The sequence below is a fragment of the Helianthus annuus genome, chromosome 17, assembly GCF_002127325.2.
Source record: "Helianthus annuus cultivar XRQ/B chromosome 17, HanXRQr2.0-SUNRISE, whole genome shotgun sequence".
Lineage (NCBI taxonomy): Eukaryota > Viridiplantae > Streptophyta > Magnoliopsida > Asterales > Asteraceae > Helianthus > Helianthus annuus.
In genome coordinates, this window is record NC_035449.2 from 27,213,737 (window position 1) to 27,227,836 (window position 14,100).

The 14,100-nt window shown below is 39.8% G+C and overlaps 1 non-coding gene across 1 annotated transcript; it reads right to left on the reverse strand.

The window, feature by feature from the left end:
• Positions 1-437: 437 nt before the first annotated feature.
• On the reverse strand, positions 438-544 carry LOC118489541. Its single transcript, XR_004887562.1, has one exon. It is a non-coding gene; the product is annotated as a small nucleolar RNA R71 (small nucleolar RNA).
• Positions 545-14,100: the final 13,556 nt, after the last annotated feature.

A 14,100-nucleotide genomic window follows, 5' to 3' on the forward strand; every position in this document is an offset into this window, starting at 1 on the left:
TTCTCAGAAAAAGGTTAAAAGCCAAAAACCAAGAGAAGGTTTCGGGTGATCCACCCCCAATGGCGGACCAACGTACCCTTATGGATTATCTACGGCCCACCGTAGGTAATCTAGGCGCCGCTATCAATGCTCCGAATGTCGAAGCCAATAACTTCGAACTTCGACCGCATTTGATACAAATGCTCCAAAACTCCGCAACCTTCCACGGGCTTGCGGACGAGGATCCTCATCTACATATAACTAATTTCTTAGAAATATGTGATACCTTTCGGATCAATGGAGCATCAAACGACGCCATCCGCCTCCGTATGTTTCCATTCTCACTAAAAGACCGAGCAAAAGCTTGGCTCAACACCCTCCCAGCTGGATCGGTAAACACCTGGGATGAACTAGCCCAAAAGTTTCTATATAAGTATTTCCCTCCTTCTAAAACTGCTAAATTAATGGCTGAAATTAATACATACTCACAAGAGGACGGGGAATCCTTATATGAAACTTGGGAAAGGTTCAAGGAGCTATTACGCAAGTGTCCCCATCACGGCCTCGCAATATGGCAACAAGTATCCACTTTCTACAATGGATTGTTGCCACACACTAGGCAGACACTTGATTCTAGCTCCGGGGGACTTTTAGGTAATCGACGCCCACACGAAATATATAATCAGATTGAGGAAATTGCTCAAACCAATTTTCAATGGCACACTCCCCGGGGAAATAAGTCTATTGCCCCGGGCGCCCATAAGGTCGACGAAAGCACCTCTTTACAAGCCCAAATCGAGGCCCTTTCTTCAAAAATAAAAAAATTAGAAATGACAAAAACAGTCTCGGTTATGGCTTGTGAAGGGTGTGGTGGGTCACATGAAAATTGGAGTTGCATGAAAGAAACGGACGATCAACAAGAAATGGTAAACTACATTGATAATAGACCTAGGCCGTCGGGTCCTCCAACGGGAACTTACAACCAAGGATGGCGAAATCACCCAAACCTTGGTTGGAGGGAAACCGGCAATAGTAGTAACCAACAAACCCAACGAACAAACTTTCAGCAATCAAGAAATGAGTCACAAAATTTCACTCAACAACAAGGTGGACGAGAAAGGCTCGAAGATACTATATCTCGCCTCGTCTCTGACACTGATAAGAAAAACTCGGAAAGATTTCTACAATTAGAATCTAATTTTAGGAATCAACAAGCTAGCATTCAAAACATAGAAAAACAAATAAATCAACTAGCACAAAATTTTTCCGAGAGACCGCAAGGCGCATTACCTAGCAATACCGAAACAAACCCAAAGGCGCAAGTTCACCTCATCACACTACGAAACCGCACCGTAGGACCTGCAGAAGTACCTCCACCAACGGAAGAAACAATGCCAACACATCTGCAGGAAAAGAACTCTCCCCCATCACCAGAGCCTACTAAGGCTCCTCGAGTTCCGTACCCCGGTAGGTTAATTCGTCAAAAGACCAATGAGCAGTTCGCAAAATTCGAAAGTCTGTTAAAACAATTGCATGTCAATATTCCTTTTATCGAAGTCCTAACCCAAATGCCCAAATATTCTAAATTTATGAGGGACTAAAAAGAAAATTGAAAATTTGCAATTAGTTAATTTAGGCGAAGAATGCTCTGCCCTCGTACTCAATAAACTACCCCAAAAGAAAATCGATCCCGGAAGTTTCACGATTCCATGCTCTATAGGGGAGTCACCCGTTCGCAATGCCTTGGCCGACTTAGGGGCTAGCATTAACCTCATGCCCTCATCGATGTTCAAAAGGCTTGGCTTGGGAACCACGAGCCCTACAAAAATAAGCATACAACTCGCTGATCGATCAGTCAAGTTCCCACAAGGTGTCATCGAGAATGTCTTGGTAAGGGTAAGCAGATTCGTTTATCCAGTTGACTTTGTCATACTCGACATGGAGGAAGACACCGAGGTCCCCCTTATCCTAGGGAGACCCTTCCTTGCCACAGCACAAGCAGTGGTAGACATGAATGACGGGACACTGACTTTGAGGTATGGGGACGATGAGGTGAAGTTCGGAGTTGGGAAGAAAATAGAGGACGACGACCCAGTCAATTACATGAAGGTTATTGATTCAAGCTTGGATGCCGCTCTCCGACGGTGTAACTTGGGAAGCAAGGCACTCCACTCAGAAGATATATAACCAGGAATCGGGTCTAGCCAAGGACCCTTATAAACGTGGCGCACCACGGAGGCATTCTGCGGATCTATCCTTAGTTTAGTTTAGTTTAGTTTAATCTTTTAGTTTTTGCAGAATAAAACACACTCATGGTGGTAATGGATGAAAAAGGGAACGAGAAAAATGGAACCATGCACGAAGAACAGAGCAACCCGACAAAAATCTCCATCACAGAAGGCTCAACACGGGCCGTGCCCAACCAACACGGCCCCGTGCTGAGCCCCTGCAGAAAATCACCCAGTTCAGGTAACTGGACAAGGACCGTGTTCAGCGGACACGCCCCCGTGTCCAGGCTTCTGTTTCAATTCTGTAATTTTTGTTACTGGCACTTGACCACGGGGCCGTGCCCGGTCAACACGGGGCCGTGTCCAGGATGCCAGTAACATAAATCTTTGCTTTTTAACCCACTTTTATACATTCTAATCAACCAAAAACATTATTTTTGGACACATTGAGGACAATGTGTAATTTAAGTGTGGGGGGGGGGATGCTAAAACCCTTGAAATTTTGCAAAATCCTAAACACAAGCCTTACACAAAACTCTATTGGAACCGCTAAACACCCCAAATTTTTTCAAAAACTTTTTCATTTTTTTTATTTACTTGTCTTAGTTTAAGTTGGGAATAACAAGTTCTAAAAAGGTTATATTTTTACAAGTTTACAACCGATAGCGTCGTGATAAAAAAAGAACCAACATAAGAAAATTATGAAACGGTATAACAAGTCGAGTTAAAAATTCGATTATATATGCTTGGTCACATTAAAAACCCATTCCCACAAAAGTGAGTTTTGAGCCTTTATTGAGCACAAAAATACACATATTTAGATTAAATGCTCATTTTTCGTTTCTTGTGTGAATAGCCGCTCGGTTCTTACAATCTAGAACTTGCCACGACGATACATTCCCGGTCCTTACCAACTTAAACCCAAGTAAGTAAATGATGGAGGCATTAGGACTAACCATTTTTTTTCAAAACCATTATTTTTCATTTTTTTACCTACCCAAAATCCCCCTAGATAGCCCCTTTGAGCCTAAACCTTTCATTTCATTACCCCAAAACCCTTTTTACCCACCAAAAACCTTTTTATTTATTTTTTTTTAGTAACAAGTTCGCTTTTTCGTAAACTCACCTTTTTATGTGACGATTGAAAAAAAAAATGATGATGAAGTCAAAAACAAACAAAAGCTATAAAAGCTTGTTTGGAGAAATACTTCAAAATAAAAAGTCACTAAAAACAAGGTACTTCACGAAAACCGACGCTTGTTACGATTTTCGCCCTTTTTACTAACCACTAACCAACCACCCACCTTTAAACCCAAGCCTTCACCCAAAAAGTCCTCTTGATATTTACAAAGGTAAAAAAGTTAAAAAGGAGGAGGATTGATTGCTTGGCAAGCCTATGGAAGACGTGAGTTCCGTGCCGCTCTCGAGTGATTCACTAAAAATATACACCTTCGGCCGAGTGTTGAGTGATCTCCCGTGAGGTATGTGAACTTGTATATAAATGGAATTTTAATAAGACATGCTATGCCCAAATAAGTAATTCATCTTATGAAACGTTCAAAATAAATCATAACGAATAGGATTGTAAATAAATAAAAATAAAACCTATAAAAACCTTGGATTCCCGACACTCTAGGACAAGCTAAAAAACTTCTCTTCTACCTATTCCATTTGGGAGTGTAAGCCACATTTAAAGAGTTTTGCTTGAGGACAAGCAAAAGTTCAAGTGTGGGGGTATTTGATGTGTGTAAAATGCAACATATAAATCACATCAATTAAGGCATAAAACTAACCCTTTTTAAGTACTAATGTTGGAAAAAGAGTGTTTTTGTCTTCCTTTTGTATTTTCAGGATGAAATGAGCTCAAAATCACAAAAGAAGCAAAAAGACAACTAATTCTACCATAAAATACAAGAAAAGGAACAAAAGTGGACTGCCTGGACCCTCAACGGCACCTCCCAAGGCAAAGGAGAAGAAACAGAGTCTGAACACGCCCCGTGTCCAGCGAACACGGGGGCGTGCCCAGGAAGCAGTAGAAAAGACAAACCAGTAGAAGCTTCCATTGCCCACCACGGGGCCGTGTCCAGCGAGCACGGGGGCGTGGTGAAAGTACAGCAGGCGCATTAATTGTAATTCGCAATTACAATTAATGAAGTGAGAGAATGTCAGACGGGCACGGGGCCGTGTCCAGCGGACACGGGGCCGTGTCCAGCCTTCTGTTCAGCCTATAAATAGAGGAGCTTGGCTTCATTCTCTCTCATCCCTTGGCACACCACCTCTCTCACACCTCATCCACCACCCACCACCACCATAACACCATCATCCACCACCATCATCCATTGTCCATCGTAGAGTGTGTGAGTCGTCTCGGGATCCAAGATTGATCGTAAGAGTTCTTGACAATCAAGGCCATGTTTGCCTAAGTCTCTTACATCACTTGGTGAAGACAAGTGTTTAGTATAATACTTTTTATTTTTAATCTTTTGCACTTTTTATTTGGTTTTGTATTAATGACTTTAATAACTAGTTACTTATGTTGAAGGTGATCTTTCCTTATCGTTTGTCCGTGGTGTCTTGGCATTATTTTACTGTCTATATAAAATAAAAGATTTTCACCATTCATATCTCCACGGTCTATATGGAGGTATGTTGGCTACCTGGTCGGGGGTTAAGGGAACGGTTTGGTAAGGGTCTTGCCCTTGTTCAGCGTTTAGAGGTCCTGCTTGGGACCTGGGTCAAATTTAGTAGGATCTCCTTCAATGCCCATAGGTATTGGATGGCGGGGATCCAAACTCTTTGACCCCCTCATAAGTTAACTACTATTAATACTATAACCTGGCTATTTAGGACTGTATCCCTGCTGACTCAGACTACTTAGCCGAGGGTAACGTCACCGCCAAAAGCGGGGCCTACCACAATTTGCATTAATAACTTAATTCATTATCTTTCAATAATCCGACCCTTTAGGATTGTATCCTTGCTGACTCAAACTACTGGGTTGAGGGTAACGTCGCCTTCAAAAGAGGGGCCTACTACAATAACTAAGATAATCTCTTAAACAAGTGCAAAAGTGCGAAAATAATCAAAGGTTATACTAATACACGTGTCGGATCCAAGTGATTCATCTTGTCTATCTGTTTTTATTTTATTTTATTTTTCAGCATTTAGTTAGTTTTTATTTTTCTTAGTTTAAACATTTTTCTCACTTTTTGATTTGGTTAGACGTTGAGGATAAACCGGTATTAAAAGCTCTTGTGTCCTTGGACGACCTCGGTATCTTACCAACACTATACTACGTCCACGATGGGTGCACTTGCCCATATGTGTGTTTAGTGTTAGTAAATATCGTGTTTTATAAATTTAAAACTTGGCTAAAAGTGTAAAAAGGGGCTTAAATATACATCTAAAATATATTACACTTCACGCACATCAATACTATTCAACTATATGTGATACAATCGATATTACAATAAATGGTTGGATAATATTTATCTTTATGCTTCCGCTGTGCATTCATATATTGTGGTTTGACTATATTGTTGCCAACTACGTCACGGTAATCCCCCACCGGGCCCACCCGTGATACACGTGGAATTCGGGGTGTGACAGAAATGATGCAGCTTACGGGCTAACATGGAAGGAGTTGAAGGCAATTATGATCGAAGAATTTTGCCCTCCTCATGAACGCCAAAAGCTGGAGGACGAGTTCTGGGGAATCAAGCAGAAGGATGGAGACAACGCTGCTATCACTGCTCGTTTCAAGCAGCTTAGCATCATCTGTCCTGATAAAGTCAAGACCTCAGATCAAGCCATCAAGAAGTACATTCGAGCCCTACCCGACTGTGTAGCCGACTTTGTTCACACCGCCAAGCCAACAACGATCGAAGAAACCTACCTACTCGCCGCTGAGATCAATGATAAGTGAGTAAAAGCTGGTTTCTGGGATAAGCCAACCAAGTCTCTGCATCAAGCCACTGCAACACCCACCGACTCACCTGCTCAATCCTCCAAGTCATCAAGAAGGAAGAAGAAGAAGAAGAACAACAGCTCCAGCAGCAAGAGCTGTGCTGCCGCAACAAACGCCACTCCTCTACAAGCTGTACCAGCTCAACCGCAGCAGCACCCTCGCTCAGCTCCAGTGATCAATGCACCGCCAGCAAAGCGTGCATACACAGGCCCTCACCCTCTCTGCCCGACATGTTCGTATCATCATCCAGTGGGTCTAGCTTGTCGTTTTTGCGCTCACTGCAACCTTTACGGTCATTTCACTGCAAACTGTCGCTATGGTCCTCGTCAAGCCCCAGTTCAAGCTACTGCCAACCAAGCTCTACTCCCTGCCCCTCAAGGCCAACAAGCAGCTCAAGCACCAGCTACTACAAACAGGTGGTGACCCTAACCACTTTGCAAACAGGTGCCCGAACAGGGTGGTTAAGCAAGAGCCCCAGCAGCAGCAACAACAGCAACCTCAGCAACAGCAGCAGGCAGCCCATGCCCGAACCTTCAACATCAACGCCCGTCAGGCTCAGGCGGATAAGAACGTGGTTAATGGTACGTTCCTTGTGAATGGTATTTATGCATCATGTTTGTTTGATACTGGAGCCGATAACTGCTTTGTGTCATTTGAATTCGAGAAGCTCCTTAGTCGTAAGCGCTCTTATCTGTCCTCGTCAATCGAAGTCGAAGTTGCTACAGGAAGAACTATTGCCGTTAATTCAGTACTCCGTGATTGTACCCTCGAACTCAACAATCACATCTTCCCAATCGACCTTATTCCGATGCAACTCGGAAGTTTTGATGTCATAATAGGCATGGACTTTCTTCGTGAAAACCATGCTGAAGTTGTGTGCTTTGAAAAGATGATTCGATTCTCGCTCGCGAATGGTGATCTATTGTGTGTGTACGGTGAAACAACGTCAAAAGGTCTCAAGCTTATGTCGTGTATTCAAGCCAGCAAGTATCTTCGCAAGGAATACCGAGCCTTCTTGGCCAACATTGTAGTAGCGGAGAATGGAAAGAAAAGGAAAGTTGTGTTGGATCGTCGTTGACCCCGAATGAGTCGATCAGAAGAGTCGTTTATCTAATTCAAAGGCGGAATCGATGAATCAGACGCTCAAACTAAATATAATGCTTCTTGTATTAATTCTGACAATGTTTACAACCTGGAAGCAAATCGGCAGCACTTCGTTACACAATCAGGTCCGTGCCAAATGAACTAACCATGCACCTATTTATAGTATTTCTGGTTCGCTTATATGGACGTCTTATAAGCGGACCTATGAAGCTTGTGTGGTTCGCTTATATGACCATGTACATATAAGCGGACCAGTATGAATGTGTGTGGTTCGCTTATATGTACACTGTTCATATAAGCGGACCTCAATGCTAATCCACCATTTCTCGTTTCTCGAACCTCGTGCACACAATATTCTATCCATACATGATACAAGACGAAGTCAATAGACGTAGTGCACCAACAGACTCCCCCTCGGATATTGACGAAGTCTTCAGTGAACATTCTCTGTTATGCCACCTCTTCGGTCTTGATCATCTTTGCCAACTTGTTCAGATTGTAACAATATAAGTATCCTTCAATCTTTCTCTTTGATCATCTTTACAACTTCATCATCAGTAGGCTCCCCCTCTCGTCAAGCTTCCGTGCTTTTAGGGATCGACACCTTGCTTTTCAGCTACAAGCTCTTTCAGAAATGATATCTGGCTCTTTGCACACTTTCGTTTACTTTGAGCTCGTCTTCAGACTCCCCCTTAGTCTCTGCTCTCGGGATCGTAGTCTGGATTTTTCCTGCAATTGCTCATACAAATGATAAGTATTTAACATTTTAAAATCATCAACCAGAAACCGTAATCTGGCACTATTCAATTCTCTATATCATTTCCCCTATCAACAATCTTTACAGATTTTGACAATATAAAGAATCCAACTCCCCCACAAATTATCATTCAAGTTCAAGTTAATGACCTTGAAGATATCACAAATTTGTTTTTGAAGTTTTCTAGAAATTTCAAATTTCAAATTAATGAACTTGTTTTATTTTCAGAAACACAATCAGCTTACTTAGATTTTGAAACTCAGCAATTCAGACATCGGTTGTCGAAAATGAAGCAGAAATCAAAATCTTTTTGTATTTTCTGAAAATATAAAGCTGTAAAGAAATATGTACAAGCATATTTACAAACAATATTTTTGTTTTGAATATGCGACAGAGGATCATATCAGTTTTGACAAGTCACAAGTACCGTTAAGCTTTAAATCATACTCAGTATTAAACAATTCACATAGACTGTTTCTAAATTCTCACACAATTTTCAATTTACTCAGGATACTATTTAGATGTCTTATGAACTTAGCTCATTCATGTGTCCCACCTCTTGAATATACTCCCGTATCCAGAATCTCAATATTAAGACACACAGGTGATTGTACTAAAATGATGTCTGTACATAATTTAGGACATGCGAAAACTGAGGGATCTCAGGTCGATACTTCCGTATGCGCAGAGAGATATCAGTTTCGACTTTGGTATGTCCCCTTTAGAGGATATTTTTGGAGGATCTTTTTGCTACAACAGATGATTATCAATTTTATTGTCTAATCAATCTGAGGGCTAATGCTATGTTTCAAGCATTTCAGGCAAAGCATTATTCAAGGACTAGGTCAGAACCACCGTTCAGTAGAAGTCCCAGAATAATACCCCAGACATCAAATAGTAGAAAAACCTAGTATATCAGAATAAGAAACCTTTCAAATGAGATTTCAGGGGTTACCTATATATCCAAGTAGTGTTCCCCACAAATTTCGCAAGTTTGAAATTTTAGGTTTATATCCCGAATAAATCTAGTAAATGTATGAACATTTATCAACAAATCATCAGTAAAACTGTTTAACACTTTATACTATACAAATCTTTAGCGTACCATAACTGTCTACTGATGTACTATCATTTCCTCTGTTTACGCAAAACTCAAATTTGTGAATTTTATCATGTTTTTGGCTTTTTCAATTTTTCTAATGTTTTTGTATTTTCTGACAATACATCTCCCCCTAAAATGAAAAATCATTAAAGAAATTTGACAAACCGATACTGATAGCTTTGTCTCGCCATCCATTTTCTGCATCTCATGCTCTGTTTTGCAGAAAGTATAACGTACCCCCATGATTTACAACCCATTGATTTTGACAGTTAGAAAACCGTTTTCAAATGTGACAGTAATCATGCTTGTTCAGCCGTGAGGAATTCGGCGTAGTCCATCAACACTTATTCAAAGCAAACTAACATCAAACATCACAATCATCAACCAAACAAACTTATACAAAACAACAAATAAACTCCCTGTCTGACCAAAACCAGGGATCTTCAACCTCTTCCTGTGCTACACTCTCACAATCTTCATCAGCATTTAGCACCTGCACATTCAAACGTTATCAAATACTCAAACAATTTTACACACAAAAATTTCAATCAATAAAGATAGATGCCGATTCATGCTTCGCGATAAAGGAAGCTCCGACAATTCTAACCGCTGAATCAAACATGGTGTCCACCCAGGCCTCAGCAGCCTTAGGTGCAACCTTGATTCTAGCAACCTGAATTTTAAAGTTTTCAGCCTTGAGCGGTGGAAAATTTGCATCATAGGCAACCAAAACTGAATCCTCAGACGTTTTCATCTCAGAAGTTGAACTTATTGTTTCAGTTTTTGGTTTCCAAATTTGTTTCTGTTTCTCATCTTTTATCAAATCAACACGTTTCTTAACCGACCACACTTGACCTTCCAGAGTACCTCTTTTGTAAAAATTTGTTTCTTTCTGAACCTTTTGAGTTTGAACAACATTTTTAGGTTTCCAAATCTCTTGAGGTTTTGTCACACCAACCGATGTTCTCTGACTCTGTGTCGTTCTCAATCTGGGTGTGTGAGAGTTCCAGGTCTGTTTAGAATCAAACCTGTTCAAGTTTGATTTCCAATTTTGATTTGAAGCAAACTTGTTTGTGTTAAACTTCCAAGTTTGTCTCGAATCAAATCTGGTTGATCTTAGTTTCTCATTCCCAGATTTCTGTTTTTCAACATCAACAGACTTTGGATTTTGACACTTTCGTGCAATATGTCCAATTTGATCACATTTAAAACAAACTTTCTTTGACACATCTTTTGGCTGTTGTTGTTTCTTTTTCATGACCTCAAACTCTGCATTAGATTGTTTTCCAATTTTGAGTTTTTCTTCTTCGATGAAGCTTTTTCCTTGAACAAAAGTCATTTTTGTCTGAAAATTGGACCTTTCAGTTCTGTTTCGATTATGTTTCTTCTTATACCCCAAACCAGACTTCATGTTTTTCTTCTTAGAGCCAGGTTTGTTATAAGACCCTTTGAAACCTTTACCAGCAAACTTCAACATTTCAGACTTCTCAATTTCAACCATCTTGAAAACTTTGTCAATTTTCTCTGAAATCACATTCTGAATCGGGAAAACAACATCTAAGAAGAGTTTATCCGATCCAATCATGGTATAAACCAATCCTTTTGAATCATCATTCAAATTCTTCTCGGATTTTGTGTCTTTTAGATATCCATCATAAAGATTTCCTTCATCTTCATCCTGTGATTCAGACTTACTTTCCAAAACACTATCACCCACCTTACATACCACCTCTGAATCATCAGCATCATTAGATTTGGTGTAAGTTACATCGATACTTTCAGGTAATTGGTCAGCTATGTTCAAACCCTTTGCCACCTTTTCCTCATCATAAAAAGTATAATTGTCTCTTAATGGTGGTGGTACCTGATGATATTCTGAACCAATACCTTTTTTACAATCATTAGTATCTTTGTCATCTGGTGTGATATTGAAAATGCGTTCAAGAATGTACGAAGAGTTATGATAACTTTGAAGTTTTGTAACAATCTTTTCTTTTTCAGCCAAGACTTGTTTAAGATTAGCAATTTCATCAACACGCTTGTTTAATTCAATTTGCTTTTCTTTAAACTGTCTTTCCTACATTTCTTTGGTTGTTAAAGTTTCAGACAATCTTTGATCAAAACTTTTGACTTGGCTCTTCAAAGTATCATAAGCTTCTTGAACTCTCTGACTTGACCATTTTAAAGAATCATACTGTTTTTGTAACTCTAGAAACTTAGATTCTTTCTCAATGCAATCAACACATTTTTCTTTCAAAACCTTATTTTCTTTTTCAAAATCATGACATTTCTGTGTTAGTTTCTCAACTTTTAATTTTAAACTTTGCTCTGTGTCAATCCTTTCTTTACATTTTAGTTTTAAAGCATTTTCAAGTTTGTTCATTTCATTATCTTTTGTTTTTATTATTTCTTCTTTTTCAGTACAGGCTTTGCACTTTTCAATGCAATTCCTGCACTTGTTTTCCTTTTCTTCAACCAATTCAACATTTGATAATTCAGAAGATTTTATTACCTCAGTGATCGACACCTCGGCGTGCTCAGCTGCCTTTGTCTCCTGTATCTTCTCAACTTTTTCTTCCATCTCTTTCGGCTTCTATTCTTCCTCAGCTTTTTGATCCTCTTCACCAGCAAGCTTTGCAACAGTCTTTACTTCTTCAATCATCTTCTTCAACTCTTCTTCTTTTCTCTTCTTCATCTCTACCACCTTCGGTAGACTTGCTTCAAAGACTTCTCTCAACTAGTTCATCAACTCTGGCAAATAGCTTTTATCAGAAAGCCTTTTTGTGTTGAAAGTACGCTCACTTGGAAACACATTGGTTACAGCATCAAAATCAACTTTTGACGGATCTACCACTGGATTACCCTGTGGATCCAAGTAACACTCCAACTCTTCATTCCATCTCTTCGCTCTCTGTGCTTCTTGAAATGGTTCATACAGTTTGCCAATCTCCCATCTTGCACTATCTCTTCTCCACCAGGTATCATGATCATCTTTTGCAACAAATGCATAACCAACAGCATCTTGTTCTGGAAGAACTTCTTTGCTCCAGTCATAACCTTCATCATCATAAATGACTGCAAGAGCCCTTGATTTTTCTTCCTGATGTTTCAACCTTGGTGGTTCAGACTTATTTTGATGGTAAATTGCTTTCTTGTAATAATCTTCGTTGAACGGGTTTTCAGAATCATCAGCAACATACGAATTTCTGCACTCGCGCTTGAAGTGACCTTTTTGTTTGCATTTGAAACATGTCACTTTGGATTTATCAAAACCCAGTTTGGTAGATGGCCCTCCAATTGACTTTCTCCCTGTAATCTCCATGAACCGCTGTGCTCGACACTGCACTGGCCATGCACCATCTGATATCCATCAGTTCCATCTCCTCGGGGTCTATTTGATCATACTCTTCTTTTGTCAAATTGGTATTTCCAATCTTCCCTGCGACGAGGCCTTCATACGATTCCAGTACAGATGCTAGGAAAACCATCTGTTGTTTTGCTGATTCTTCACTGAAATTCTGCCCATTCTTTAAATCAATTGCAATATTACACTGAAATGCATTCTTTGACGCAGATTGGTCTGAAGTGTTTGAAGAAGAACCACTGTGAAAACCACTGTGAAGACTTTCATTGTTGATTGAGTTCGAACTTTCAGCAGAAAATGCTGTTTTTGGAGAACCAGCATTTGGTATATTTCCTCTGTAATAAAGCTCCACATTCTGCTGATAAGCTGGACTGTTGACTTTAGATCTCTTCAACTCCAATTCATGACTTTCAAGTCTTTCAATCAGCAAATCAATCTTTAAATCATCTGGCTTGATTGTATTCTTCAGCATAAGAGCGAAATATTGCCATTCTTGATCATTTGGCAATGAATCAAACAATTTATCCACCATCAAATCTTCATCATAATTGATTCCATGTCTGGTCAATTCCATTTTCAGATGTCTGAATCTCTCTAGCATTTTACAAACAGATTCATTTTTCATACAGCTGAATAAATCAAACTCTCTACGCAACAACTTCTTCTTGTTTTTGACAATCTCATTACTCCCAATACACTTTCTCTCCAATGCTTCCCACAATTTCTTTGAAGTTTTTTCTTGTTCAAGCAATGAAATAATATCCTCTCTCACTGACTGTTTGATCAACGTTATCATTCTGTATTCAGCAACAACATTCTTTACATCTTTTTCTGAAAAATCTTTCTCCTCGATTAACTCTCCTCCTGCTTTCTCTGGTGCTTGATATTCAGTTACTAACTTTAACTAGCTCTCAGGAGCGAAAGCTTTCACCCACCCTTCAAACCTGTTTTTCCACCAATTATAATCTTCGACTTTCATCAACTTTGGTGGCTTCTGTTGGCTTCCGTACATGTTTTCGAACTTCGGATTATCCGAAATCTCTTTTGAATATTCTTTCAACTCAGATCTTCTATCTGACGATTCGGAAGTGAACGCGTTGTAGAATGTATTGTAGAATTCTTCACCGTTGTTCGACATTTTTGATCACCTGAAAGTCAATAACAACCTGGAAGCAAACAAACAAACTAAATCAGTTAAAGCAATCTCAAGTAATTTTGAAATACAGTAATACTTGATTGTCGTGAAAAAAATCTTGACACTTGGACGAAAATCAGATTGAACATATGAGCGAAACCAAATTGGACAAATGAGCGAACCACCAATTTGACCGAATAAACGAATCTCGATTGGACCAAATAAGCGAATGTCTAAAAGCGAACCACTTCAAGCAAATCTACTAATGTTCGTTCGAGTGAACCAGTACCAATCCAGATAAGCGAACCGAATGAGCACTTGGACAGATAAGCGGACCAAGTAATTTCAATCGAGCGGACCAGTTAATGTTCGTAAAAGCGGACCAGATGGTGTCATACGAGCGGACCAGTTAATGTTCGTAAAAGCGGACCAGTTATTGTCGTACGAGCGGACCAGATGTTGTA